The sequence below is a fragment of the Jaculus jaculus genome, chromosome 17 (genome assembly GCF_020740685.1).
Source record: "Jaculus jaculus isolate mJacJac1 chromosome 17, mJacJac1.mat.Y.cur, whole genome shotgun sequence".
NCBI classification, from domain to species: Eukaryota; Metazoa; Chordata; class Mammalia; order Rodentia; family Dipodidae; genus Jaculus; species Jaculus jaculus.
Genome location: NC_059118.1, coordinates 41,014,304 through 41,026,370, shown reverse-complemented (window position 1 = coordinate 41,026,370; position 12,067 = coordinate 41,014,304).

The window sequence follows — 12,067 nt, the reverse complement described above, 5'->3', positions numbered from 1 at the left end:
AAACAGGTTATTTCCAGTTTCTATATGCTTGAGAGGTTGATTTCCAATCTTTGACTCTCAGTTTTCTTTTTTGAATTTTTAAAATATTTATTTATTTGAAAGAGGGAAATTGGTAGAGAGAGAGAGCGAAACAGAGAGAGAGAGAGAGAATGGTAACTCCAGGGCCTCTAACCACTGCAAATGAACTCCAGATTCGTGTGCCACCTTGTGCATCTGGCTTATGTGGGTTCTGGGGAATTTAACTTGGGTCCTTTGGTTTTGTAGGTAAGCACCTTAACCACTAAGCCATCTCTCTAGCCCTGACTCTCAGTTTTTTGATGACTTTCTTAATTATATGAATTTCTTGAGGTCAACAGATAATTGGATTATGTTTTTTAATCCTGTCAGTCTGTGTAATTTTATTGGTGAGTTAAGATCAGTTACCTTTATGGTTATCACTGGGAAGGGATTATTGTTACAGATGGCCTTGTTGGTGTTGGTTTATTCCTTCTTGTGTTCTTTTGGGTGATTTTTTGTTGATGTATAGAAATCTTTAAGAATTTTTTGCAATACTTATTTAATTGCCATGAGTTGCCTTAACTTATACTTGCCTTGTTATATTCTTATTTCTTCATCATTTCTAATGCATAACTTTGCTAGTTATTGCAATCTTTGTTGCTAGTCTGTTGGGCCTTGAGAAGCCCAGATATGAGGCCTACTAGAACTTCCTGAGCCTAGCTAAAGTTTGGCCACCTGCCTCTAGCCAGCTAGGACTCAGCAGGGCACCAATAGCTTCTGGCCTGCTACTAATGCGTAGGAGTTGGAGTTCCCTCACACACATGTGCTTAGAACCAGTCATCTCAAAAGTCACCGTAGGGGGGCTGGAGAGATGGCTTAATGGTTAAGTGCTTGCCTGTGAAGCCTAAGGAACCCTGTTCGAGACTCGATTCCCCAGGACCCACATTAGCCAGATGTACAAGGGGGCACATGCGTCTGGAATTTGTTTGCAGTGGCTGGAGGCCCTGGTGTGTCTATTCTCATTCTCTCTCTCACTCTCACTCTCTCTCTCTCTCTGCCTCTTACTCTGTCTGTTGCTCTCAAATAAATAAAAATAAACAAAAAAATTTTTAAAAAGTCACGGTATGCTATTGGCACTTACACCTTATCCCTTCCTGAGATCTCCGCCTTCACTCTCAACATTATACAAACACCTGCTTATTACAATAAAGCGAGTTCCTGCTTGGATGAGACTCCCGGCTTGGTGGTGTGTTCCTGGCCTTCGACTCTCACCCTCCTCTTCAACCCCTTGGTAGGAACCAGTGGGCCTGGTCCTTCTTCAGCGCTACCGGGGGCATCCCGGCACTAGATCCTTATTTTCAGGGCTTTAATACATATTATTTCATGATTTCTTAGCTTTTGGGGTTGCTGAAGAAAGATATAAAGTTATTCATATTTTTTTTATGTGGTCTGAGGGATAGAACTTTTCCCTTACAACTTTTATAATATTTTTCTTTGTATACTTGACTTCTTCTACCACATAAGTTATTGGGTTGGTTTCTGAACACATTCCTTACTTCTTTGAAATACCAGTCACGTTCATTATTGTTATATGTTTGAATATACTATTGTCCCAACTTTGTCCTCCATCCCTGAAATTTAGCTATTTCTGATGTGTTTTTATTCATTATATAATTTTCATAATATTTGTTCTCTTCTTTTTCAGTGTTTTAGTTACTTTGCTGATATTTTTTTCTTTATATGTTTGAATGTCTCCTCGAAGTTACTCTTTTATCCTCTTTGGTAACTTTTACCTAGGTACTGTATTGGCTTCCTTAGGTCATTCATGTGCTTATTTGAGCCTTCCATATGGCAATTGATACTTTCTACAAGTAGTATTATGAAGCCCTCATTAGATATTTCAGCTACCTAATAGATCTTTGTTACCATCCTTGGGTATTCAGAGGTTAGAATTGTGCAATGGTGGGCAGGCTGTTGTCTTATATTGTTTGTGTTTATTTTCTGAGTTTCACACATATGTTAGGTTGGATGAATCTTCAAATTTTAACATTTTTCTCACTTTTGGGGTTGTTTCTTTTGTTTGATACTAATCTTCTCCTAGAGGGTTGTCTTCTCTAGGAATTATTTCATGCTCTAATTTAGGGAAAGATGACAGCACTTTCCATCATCAATTTACCATCAATCGCAACCTTGCCTTATTCTAGCAGACCATTTTACATTTATGTCCCTGACACTAGGGGACTGTTTGGAGAAAGTATAGCTCATCATTTCTAAGAAGAAATTATAGAGGATGTTATAAAGAAAGGAGGAAAAGGAAATAAAATATTAATATGAATGAAAGGTAGTAGAGAGACAATCATAGATGTAGAAATGTGTAAAAGGAGTACTTGTATGTATAGATAACTAAGGAATAATTATGAAACTCTTTTCTGATGAGGCAGTGGTTAAAGTGTAGCATAGTATCTTAACAAGTAAAGCACAAAATTATAAATAGCAATAAAATAACAAGTATAGAAAAAGACTAAACAAAACAAAGTGGTGAAAACCTAGGTAGAAGACATTATGCTCTTGTTGTGATCTTTCTCTTGCTTTATAAAAATGTGACTTCTTCCACCCCAGGATTGATATTTGTATCAATCTCCACAGGTAGAAGGAAGGACTGTGCATCTCAGCAGTTTAGACAAATGTGTGTCATTTCAGATCACAAGGATTTCTACACACCAAAACGATCTTCTGCCACTTCCCTGGCCTGGGTTCCAGTGCACACTCAGCAAGTTACAATGTAATCACTTGTGCCTTAGGGATAAAACTTTCCACATGCAAGGCTCTTTGATTAATACTCTAAAGAGATGTGGAAGACCTTTCACCCTAGTACCTTTGTGTCCCAGCAGAGCACTAGATTTTATTTTCCTGTAGACTATGTGACAATGACAGAGGAGAAAACTCATTTTCTCTGTCTTGAAGTCTTGTGTACAAGTTCCTGACCTCATTTCATGTACTTTATATATCATGCATACTCATCTCCAGTCTGTTCTCCCTGTTTGCTTTTCAACAGTCCAGTTCTTCTAAGATTCTTGATATGGTGCCCTCATGAACTTCACTGGTAGAGAAAGTTGATTCTAATTCCCAAGGTTTCTGAGATTGTCACAAGCCTGAGGTGCCAACAGTGGCTATGCAATGGTAGTAGCGGCAGACAGGTGATTTCTGGGTGCTCATTCATGGTGAGAGTTAATTGGTGGTATCAATTTTGTAACAAGTTCATGGAGGAGACACTTAAAGCTACAGTTGCTTTATTCCTTGTGGCTGCAGTGACAGCACCAGCACCAGTGTCAGCAGACACTAGGTGTGATCATGGAGAAATCTACCAGAATGTAGAGCCAATGCTGGTCAGTCACAGAGTCATGGAGTTGGTGGAAGTGCCTTCACTCCAGGGTATAGAAGCATTAGCTCTTTATCTTTCCTAAACTATATTCATCCACTCACTCATCATGTGTTGTCTAACTTGCCATCTTTCCTGAAAGTCCACCTTTTCCAGTATTTTAACTTTGAGCTCCTTTCATATCATGTTTTTACTTCCATATTTTATTAATACATATACTTCTATTCACTTTGAATTATTTTAGGAGTTGGTGATTTCTTTGCTCTCATTAAGCATTTTTATTATCATTCTTTTCAATTTATTGTGTGGGATTTTATATAATTGATTATCATTAGAATGCATGACTGTGGAACTGGTCATTTTAAAAGGAGACTTGCTGTCTTAATTTTTCATGTTCCTTATGTTACTACATTGGAAATTATGTGTCTATAATTAAAGCATAAGTTATAATTACTTTTTTTTTTTACCAGATTCTTTCCTCTCAAATATTTGCAATGTTAAAGTAGGACTAGGTTATAGTAGTGTTGAGGTGTTATTATTCCCCTTTGGAGTGTGAGTATACCTCAAGGATGCAGGATTTTTGGGTTCACAGAGAGTTCAATTCCATAATGATGCATGAGATCACAAGCACATGAACTCCAACTATTCTGTTCTTATCCAGATTAGCAAATAATTTATAAAGTGGTATCTGTGAAGTATAAATTATGAATCATGAGGTTTAGTTCAGGAAGAATTAGGATCCAAGGGAGGACTAGCTGAAAACTAAAGAAGAAGGGAATCGTCTCCTCCTTTGCATGACTGGAAATGGAGAAGAGAGAATGGAGATAATTTCCTTCACAGAAAAATCTCCAGGGAGGAAGCATCTGGGGAGGGCACACACACACACACACACACACACACACACACACACACACACACAAACACTAAGCATGAAATTCCATGAGAAAAGATCTCTTTCCCTTCACACTCACATAGGAGGTAGAAATATAATAATGAAAGACTTAGAGATCAAGAAAAGGTCATACATGTTGGAAAACAGGAAAGCATTCAAAGACAAGACAGGAAAGCACATGGGAAAAGAGAAATTCTTTCCTCTTCCACCCATGCTGGAAAGGGGGAGAGTTTATTGAATCAGGACCAGAAGACTTAGTTAGGCTTCAGGAGAAAGGGCAAAAAAAAAAAAAAAAAAATCCCCAATGTAGATACAGGAAGCCTTTAGAACACCAGCCAGACAAAATATGGAAAGAACCTCTCCTCACCATATTATAATCAAACTACCAAACATACAAACCAAAGAAAAAATATTGAAAGCACTCAGAGAGAAAAATCAAGTTACCTACAAAGGTATCAGGATTACAGAAGATTACTCAACACAAACTTTAAAAGCCAGAAGGATATGGAATGATGTATTCCAAATTTTGAAAGATAACAATTATTAACCAAGGTTACTTTATCCTGCGAAGATATCCATTCAAATAGACAGAGAAATAAGGACATTCCATGACAAAAGCAGGCTAAAGGACTATTTGAACACAAAACCAGTTCTACAGAAAATACTTGAAAGAATGCTCCATGCTGAAGAAAAAGAAAATCACACATGTAAGGAACTGGGAAAAAACAAACAATACTCAAATACTAGTTAACACAAGAAAGCAAAGATAAAACCGGAAGAGCTACAAAAACAAAATGGCAAAAATGAATAAACACCTTTCAATAATATATCTTAATATCCACGGCCTCAATGACCCAACCAAAAGACATAGGTTTGCAGACTGGGAAAAAAAGCAGAATCATTCAATTTGTTGCCTCCAAGAAACCCACCTTTCTACAAAGGATGGACACTATCTTAGGGTGAAAGGTTGGAAAACGGTGTTTCAAGAAAATGGACCTAGAAAACAATCACGGGTTGCTATCCTAATATCTGACAAAGTAGACTTCAGTCCAACATTAGTTAAGAAAGATAAGGAAGGTCACTTTATATTGATTAAAGGCACACTCCAACAGGAGGACATTACAATCCTAAGCATATATGCACCTAACATGGGAGCCCCCAGATTTTCAAACAAACATTATTAGAACTAAGGTCACAGATAACACCAAACACAGTGGTAGTGGGTGATTTCAGCACCCCACTCTCATCATTTGACAGGTCACCCCGGGAAAAAATAAACAAAGAGGCATCTATACTAAATGAGGTCATAGAAGGAATGGACTTAACAGATATCTACAGGACATTTCATCCAAATGCTGCAGAATATACATTCTTTTCAGCATCACATGGAACATTCTCTAAAATAGACCATATATTAGGACACAAAGCAAATCTTAACAAATTTAGGAAAATTGAAATAATTCCTTGCATTCTATCTGACCACAATGGAATGAAACTACAAATCAATAGCAAGAAAGGCCATAGAGCATACACAAAATCATGGAAATTAAACAGCACATTACTAAATGATGAATGGGTAAATGAAGAAATCAAGAGGGAAATCAAAAAATTTATAGAGTCAAATGATAATGAGAACACAACATACCAAAATCTCTGGGACACAATGAAGGCAGTCCTAAGAGGTAAATTTATAGCTTTAAGTGCCTATATTAAGAAATTAGAAATGGCAAAAGTAAATGACCTAATGCTTCGCCTTAAAGCCTTGGAAAAAGAAGAAGAAGGCAAACCAAAAATCAGCAGATAGGAAGAAATAATAAAAATTAGGGAAGAAATTAATGAAATAGAAACTAAAAAAACATTCCAAAGAATCAATGAAACAAAGAGTTGGTTCTTTGAAAGTATAAACAAGATTGATAAGCCCTTAGCAAATCTGACCAAAAGAAAGAGAGAAAAGACACAAATTAATAAAATTGGAGATGAAAAAGATGATATCACAACAGATGCCAGAGAAGTTGAAAAAAATCATAGGGGCATAATATAAAAAAACATATACTCCACATACTATGAAAATCTGGAAGAAATGGATGATTTCCTTGATTTATATGACCTACTTGAATAAAATCTAGATGAGATTAATCACTTAAATAGACCTATAACAAGCCTGGAGATCTGAACAGTTATCAAAAATCTTCCAACTAAAAAAAGCCCAGTCCCAGATGGGTTCACTGCTGAATTTTATCAGACTTTTAAGGAAGAGCTAACACCGTTGCTTCTTAAGCTTTTCCATAAAATAGAAAAAGAAGGAATTTTACCAAACTCCTTCTATGAAGACAGCATCACTCTGATTCCAAAACCAGGCAAAGATAGAACAAAAAAAGAAAATTACAGACTAATCTCCCTCATGAACATAGATGCAAAAATTCTCAACAAAATATTGGCAAACAGAATACAAGAGTATATCAAAAAGATCATTCACCCTAACCAAGTAGGCATTATCCCAGAGATGCAGGGATGGTTCAATATACACAAATCTATAAATGTAATACATTATATAAATGGATCGATGGACAAAAATCACATGATCATCTCATTAGATGCAGAGAAAGCATTTGACAAAATCAAACATCCCTTCATGATAAAAGTCCTACAGAGACTGGGAATAGAAGAAACATATCTCAATATAATAAAGGCTATTTATGACAAGAATACAGCCAACATATTACCAAATGGGGAAAACTGGAAGATTTTCCATGAAAATCAGGAACAAGACAAGGGTGTCCACTGTCCCCATTTTTATTTAATATAGTTTTGGAAGTCTTAGCCATAGCAATAAGGCAAGAGACGCACATAAAAGGAATAAAAATTGCAAAAGAAGTTAAGTTATCATTATTTGCAGATGACATGATTCTATATATAAAGGACCCTAAAGATTCTACTAGCAAACTGTTGGAGGTGATAAAAACCTACAGCTATGTAGCAGGATATAAATTAAACACACAGAAATCAGTAGCCTTCATATATGCTGATAACAAACACACAGAGAATGAAATCAGAGAACCAACTCCCATTCACAATTGCATCAAAGAAAATAAAGTACCTTGGAATAAACCTAACCAAGCAAGTGAAGGAACTCTACAATGAAAACTTTAAAACACTCACGTGAGAAACTGTAGGAGACACTAGGAAGTGGAAAAACATCCCTTGTTCCTGTATTGGAAGAATCAATATTGTGAAAATGGCAATCTTACCCAAAGCAATTTGTGCATTCAATAAAAGCCCCATCAAAATATCAAAGGTATTACTCGTGGAAATAGAAAATACAATCCAAAAATTCATTTGGAATCACAAAACACCTCGAATATCTAAAATAATACTGAGCAACAAAAGTAAGGCTGGTGGGATCACCATACCTGATTTTAACCTATACTATAGAGCCATACACTAAAAGACATAACCCTCAAGAGGAGTAAGCAGGGAGCACCTGAAAAGAAGGGCCCTGGAGAGGGTGGGAGGAAGTTTAACATCATCATCATCATCATTATTATTATCGTAATTATTTCAGTTTCTGGCCTGAAACTCTCAGTACAGAATCAGTGGGTGGGAGAGAGGAAGGTGGTGCATTCACAGAAGCACTGGTGGGCCAGAAGAGGAAATGCTTCTATTCACAGATCAGGATGGGTGGGCAAGAAAGGGAAAGCGTGAGGCAAATGGTCACTGAGAAATGCAGTACGGAGGCCAATGGAGGGAGGGCTACCGACCCTTCCAACAGATAGAATCGGACCCTTCCAACAGATAGAATCGGGTGGGGACTTCAGGAGACTAAAAGCCATAAAGGCTGTGGTTGGCACACAGCAGGAAACCTGGTCAGGGAGTGGCTGCTTGGTTTTTGGTTGGGGGGCCTAGTGGACTACCTACCAGCATGGGAATTAGTAGATTCCAAGTATGCCCTTCCTTATCCACTCACTGGATATCTGCTAAAAGCTACTCACACTGTTGTCTCCTAAATCTTGCTTGATATTAGTGCCAGAGCCAAAGCATGGAAAGGCAGACATCACCTTGACTAGAAGTCCATATTCAATTTTTGCATTCATCTTTAAAACATAGTATTGCAAATTTACCAAAGCTCAAGTTCCCTTACTGCTAGCACCTATGGCCTTCAATTGAATATGTTTGTTTCACTGAATTTCAGGTCAAGGCACTTACTGTGAGGTGTGCATATGGTTCTGTGGTTCTCTGGGTCCTTAGTGAATGAAGAGAGGTTTGAGAGTTTGGAGATGTTGGAGTTCTAGTTCTAAGTTTTCTTATTTATCCTGGAAGAGTTGTTTGCGGATTTCTTTTGGCAACTGCTTCCTCCTTGCCCCAACATAATAGCTAATGATGTAGGACAGTGGTTCTGAGTAGTTTTTTGGTATCTGCTTCATGCGGCTTGTGGCTCCCTTATAGGAACCTTCTTTTTTTTCTGTCTATGCCTCCAGATTTTTCTTTGTATTTTTGTTTGAGGCTCAGAGTGAGAATGTGGAGAAGAGGGATTCTCTTATTCTCTACTGCTTTCATCTATACTTGAGCTTATAATTTGTTGCTTCCTTTATAAATGGAATGTTTAATATCTCTGTATATGATCTGGTCTCTTGCAGACTGTTGACTATAGCCCTCCTTTTCTTTTCCATGCCTCTTACCTCTTTTTGAAATCATGGATTCAATTTTTCTTTAAGATTTGTGGGGCTGGAGGAAAGTGTTCTTTGCTCCTATTCTGCCATTTTACTTTTGAAAGTTAAAATGTTCTTCAGACAACACTTAATAATATTTTCACATCTGGGTATGTATTAGTCAAAGCATGTCACATGGTTAAAAAGGGTAAGAGAAACACATTTTTTTCTCATATATCTCATACAAGGTGAGATCTAAAGATTGGTGACCAGTAGAAATGTCTACCACAAGTCTGCACAGGATTTAAAATCAAATGTTTTATATGCCATCCTTTTCTCTGATTTTCACTAAGTATAATTTAATTATTTACAAGGAAAATATTTATTATGGAACCAGAAATACAAGGGTTCAAACACAATTACTGATTTTTCCCCATTGTATAAATAAAGAACATCATTTTTCAAGTTATTATATTTATGTTACTTTAATGTAACGTTTTATAAAGCATCAATAGTATTAGAAAAAGTGAACCAAGTCATGGGAATATGCCACAAAATGTCAAAAAATGAGAATAATTGATGTAAAATATGAAATGGATTGCTTCAAAAATAGGTTAAAATTTTTACTTTTCTAATCTTTTATAGTACAAATATATAGATTATGCCTGCCAATTTTAACTGCATGGCAATTCTTCCAAGGATTTACTCACACCATATATTTAACAACAAATATATATATTGGCATCATCTGAGATCAGAATTGCAATGCTCAAAACTGCAGTTAGTATTGCCTATTGCTTTATACTTCATCAAAGATGATGCAAGCTGACTTCAAAGGGAACTCACTACTTATATCAACTCTGCAGGGGTGTCAAATAAAGTGAAGAATAAGAAAAAGAACACCATTATGTTTTGAATTTCAAGCCCTAAGTCATTATTTCCTAGCTGTGTATGAGGTTACATAGACAGAAAGTAAAATGACAACTGGTCATGTCATTGGGATGATGGTGTAGGAGGATCTGGAAGCTTAAGATGAGGAATTATTAAAAGTCTCTCCCCTGGTGTTTTTTGTATTCCTGGAACATTTTTTTTCCATGATGGAGTGACACTGTGGTATGTCCATCATACCTAGGAACCTACTGGGAAATGACCTGCTTCAGAACTCTCTTCTCATGGGATACCCTGAAAATAATGAAATGTGCTGTATTCACATAATCATTAGATCTGTTTGGAGGACTTTATTTCTAAATGGAAATGTGTATGGGTATTTATCAGTAATAGAGAGTTGGTTGTTAATATCAGCAAACTAAAGTATTAAATCTTACTTTATACACATTTATCTTTCCTTTCCCACATATGTATATAATACTTCTTTCCACTTGACAATAAAAGTATAGATTTTAATGGCATGACTAAACCATGAAATCCATTCATTTTAAAAAAAATCTCCTTTAAAAGTATCTACTATTTAGTTACAGACTTTTCCTAATATAATTCCTGTATTGAATTGTACATTATGTAGTTAGTGACAAAATGCAAAAAAAAAAAAAATTATAGTACTAATTTAAGCAAATATGTAAGGCAGACAAAATTAATACATAGTAAGAATGACTCTGTCTCAATAGAGTAATATGTGAATAATATCTCTAGATTTTGTGGCATTATTTTTTTAAAAAGAATAATTTTTTATTGACAACTTCCATAATTATAAACAATACCCCATGGTAATTCCCTACTTCCCTCCACTTTCCCCTTTGAAACTTCACTGTCTATCAAAATTCCTCACCTTCTCAGTCTCTCTTTTATTTTGATGTGGATCTTTTCCTCCTCTAAAGTTGGTATTGTGTAGGTGACTTACATCTGGGTCCTCTAATCTGTTCCATTGATCTACATGTCTATTTTTGTGCCAGTACCATGCTTTCTTTTGAACTATGGCTCTGTAATGTAGATTAAAATCAGATATGGTTATACCACCAGCCTTATTTTTGCTGCTCAAAATTGTTTTAGATTTATCAGGTTTTTCCTGGTTCCAAATGGATTCTGGGATTTTTTTTTTTCTATTTTCATGAAGAATAACATTGAAATTTTGATGGGGATTGCATTAAATGTTAAATTAAATTAATTAAATTAAATTAATTAAATTGCTTTCAGTAAATTGCCATTTTTACAATATTGATCCTTCTGATCTAAGAACAAGGGATGCCTTTCTATTTCCTGGTATCTTCTGCAATTTCTTGCTTGAATATTTTAAAGTTTTCATTGCAAAGATCCTTCACTTCCTTGGTTAGATATATTCCAAGGTACATTTTTTTGATGCAATTGTGAATAGAGTGATCCTCTGATTTTATCTTCTGTGTGTTTGTTCTTAGCATGTATGAAGAGTACTGATTTCTCTGTGTTTACTTTGTATCCTGCTACATGGCTGTAAATGTTTGTCAGCTCTAACAGTTTACTGGAAGAGTTTCTAGGGTCCTTTATGTATAGAATCATGTCATCTTCAAATAATGATACCTTGATATCTTCCTTTCCAATTTGTATTACCTTTATGTGTATCTCTTGCTTTATTGTTATGGCTAAGAATTCCAATACTATACTAAATAAAAGTGGGGACAGTGGACATCCTTGTCTTATTCCTTATGTTAGTGGAAAAGCTTCAAGTTTTTCTGCATTTACTATTATGTTGGCTGTAGGCTTGTCATAAATAGCCTTCATAATATTGAGATATGTTCCTTCTATTCCCAGTCTCTGTAGTACTTTTATCATGAAATGATGTTGGATTTGGTCAAATGCTTTCTCTGTATCTAATGAGATGATCACGTGATGTTTCTCCTTCAGCCCATTTATAAAATGTATCATATTTATTGATTTGCCTATGTTAAACCGTCCCTTCATCTCTGGATTAAAGCCTTCTTGGCCAGGGTGAATGATCTTTCTGATTTATTCTTGTATTCTGTTTGCCAATATTTTGTTGAGAATTTTTGCATCTATGTTCAAGAGGGAAATTGGTCTGTATTTTTTTTTTCTTCTTCTATCTTTGTCTGGTTTTGGTATCAGGGTAATGCTGGACTAGCTGAAGGAGTTTGGTCAGATTCCTTCTTTTTCTATTTTATGGAAAAGTTTAAGAAGCATTAGTGTTAGTTCTTCCATGAAGGT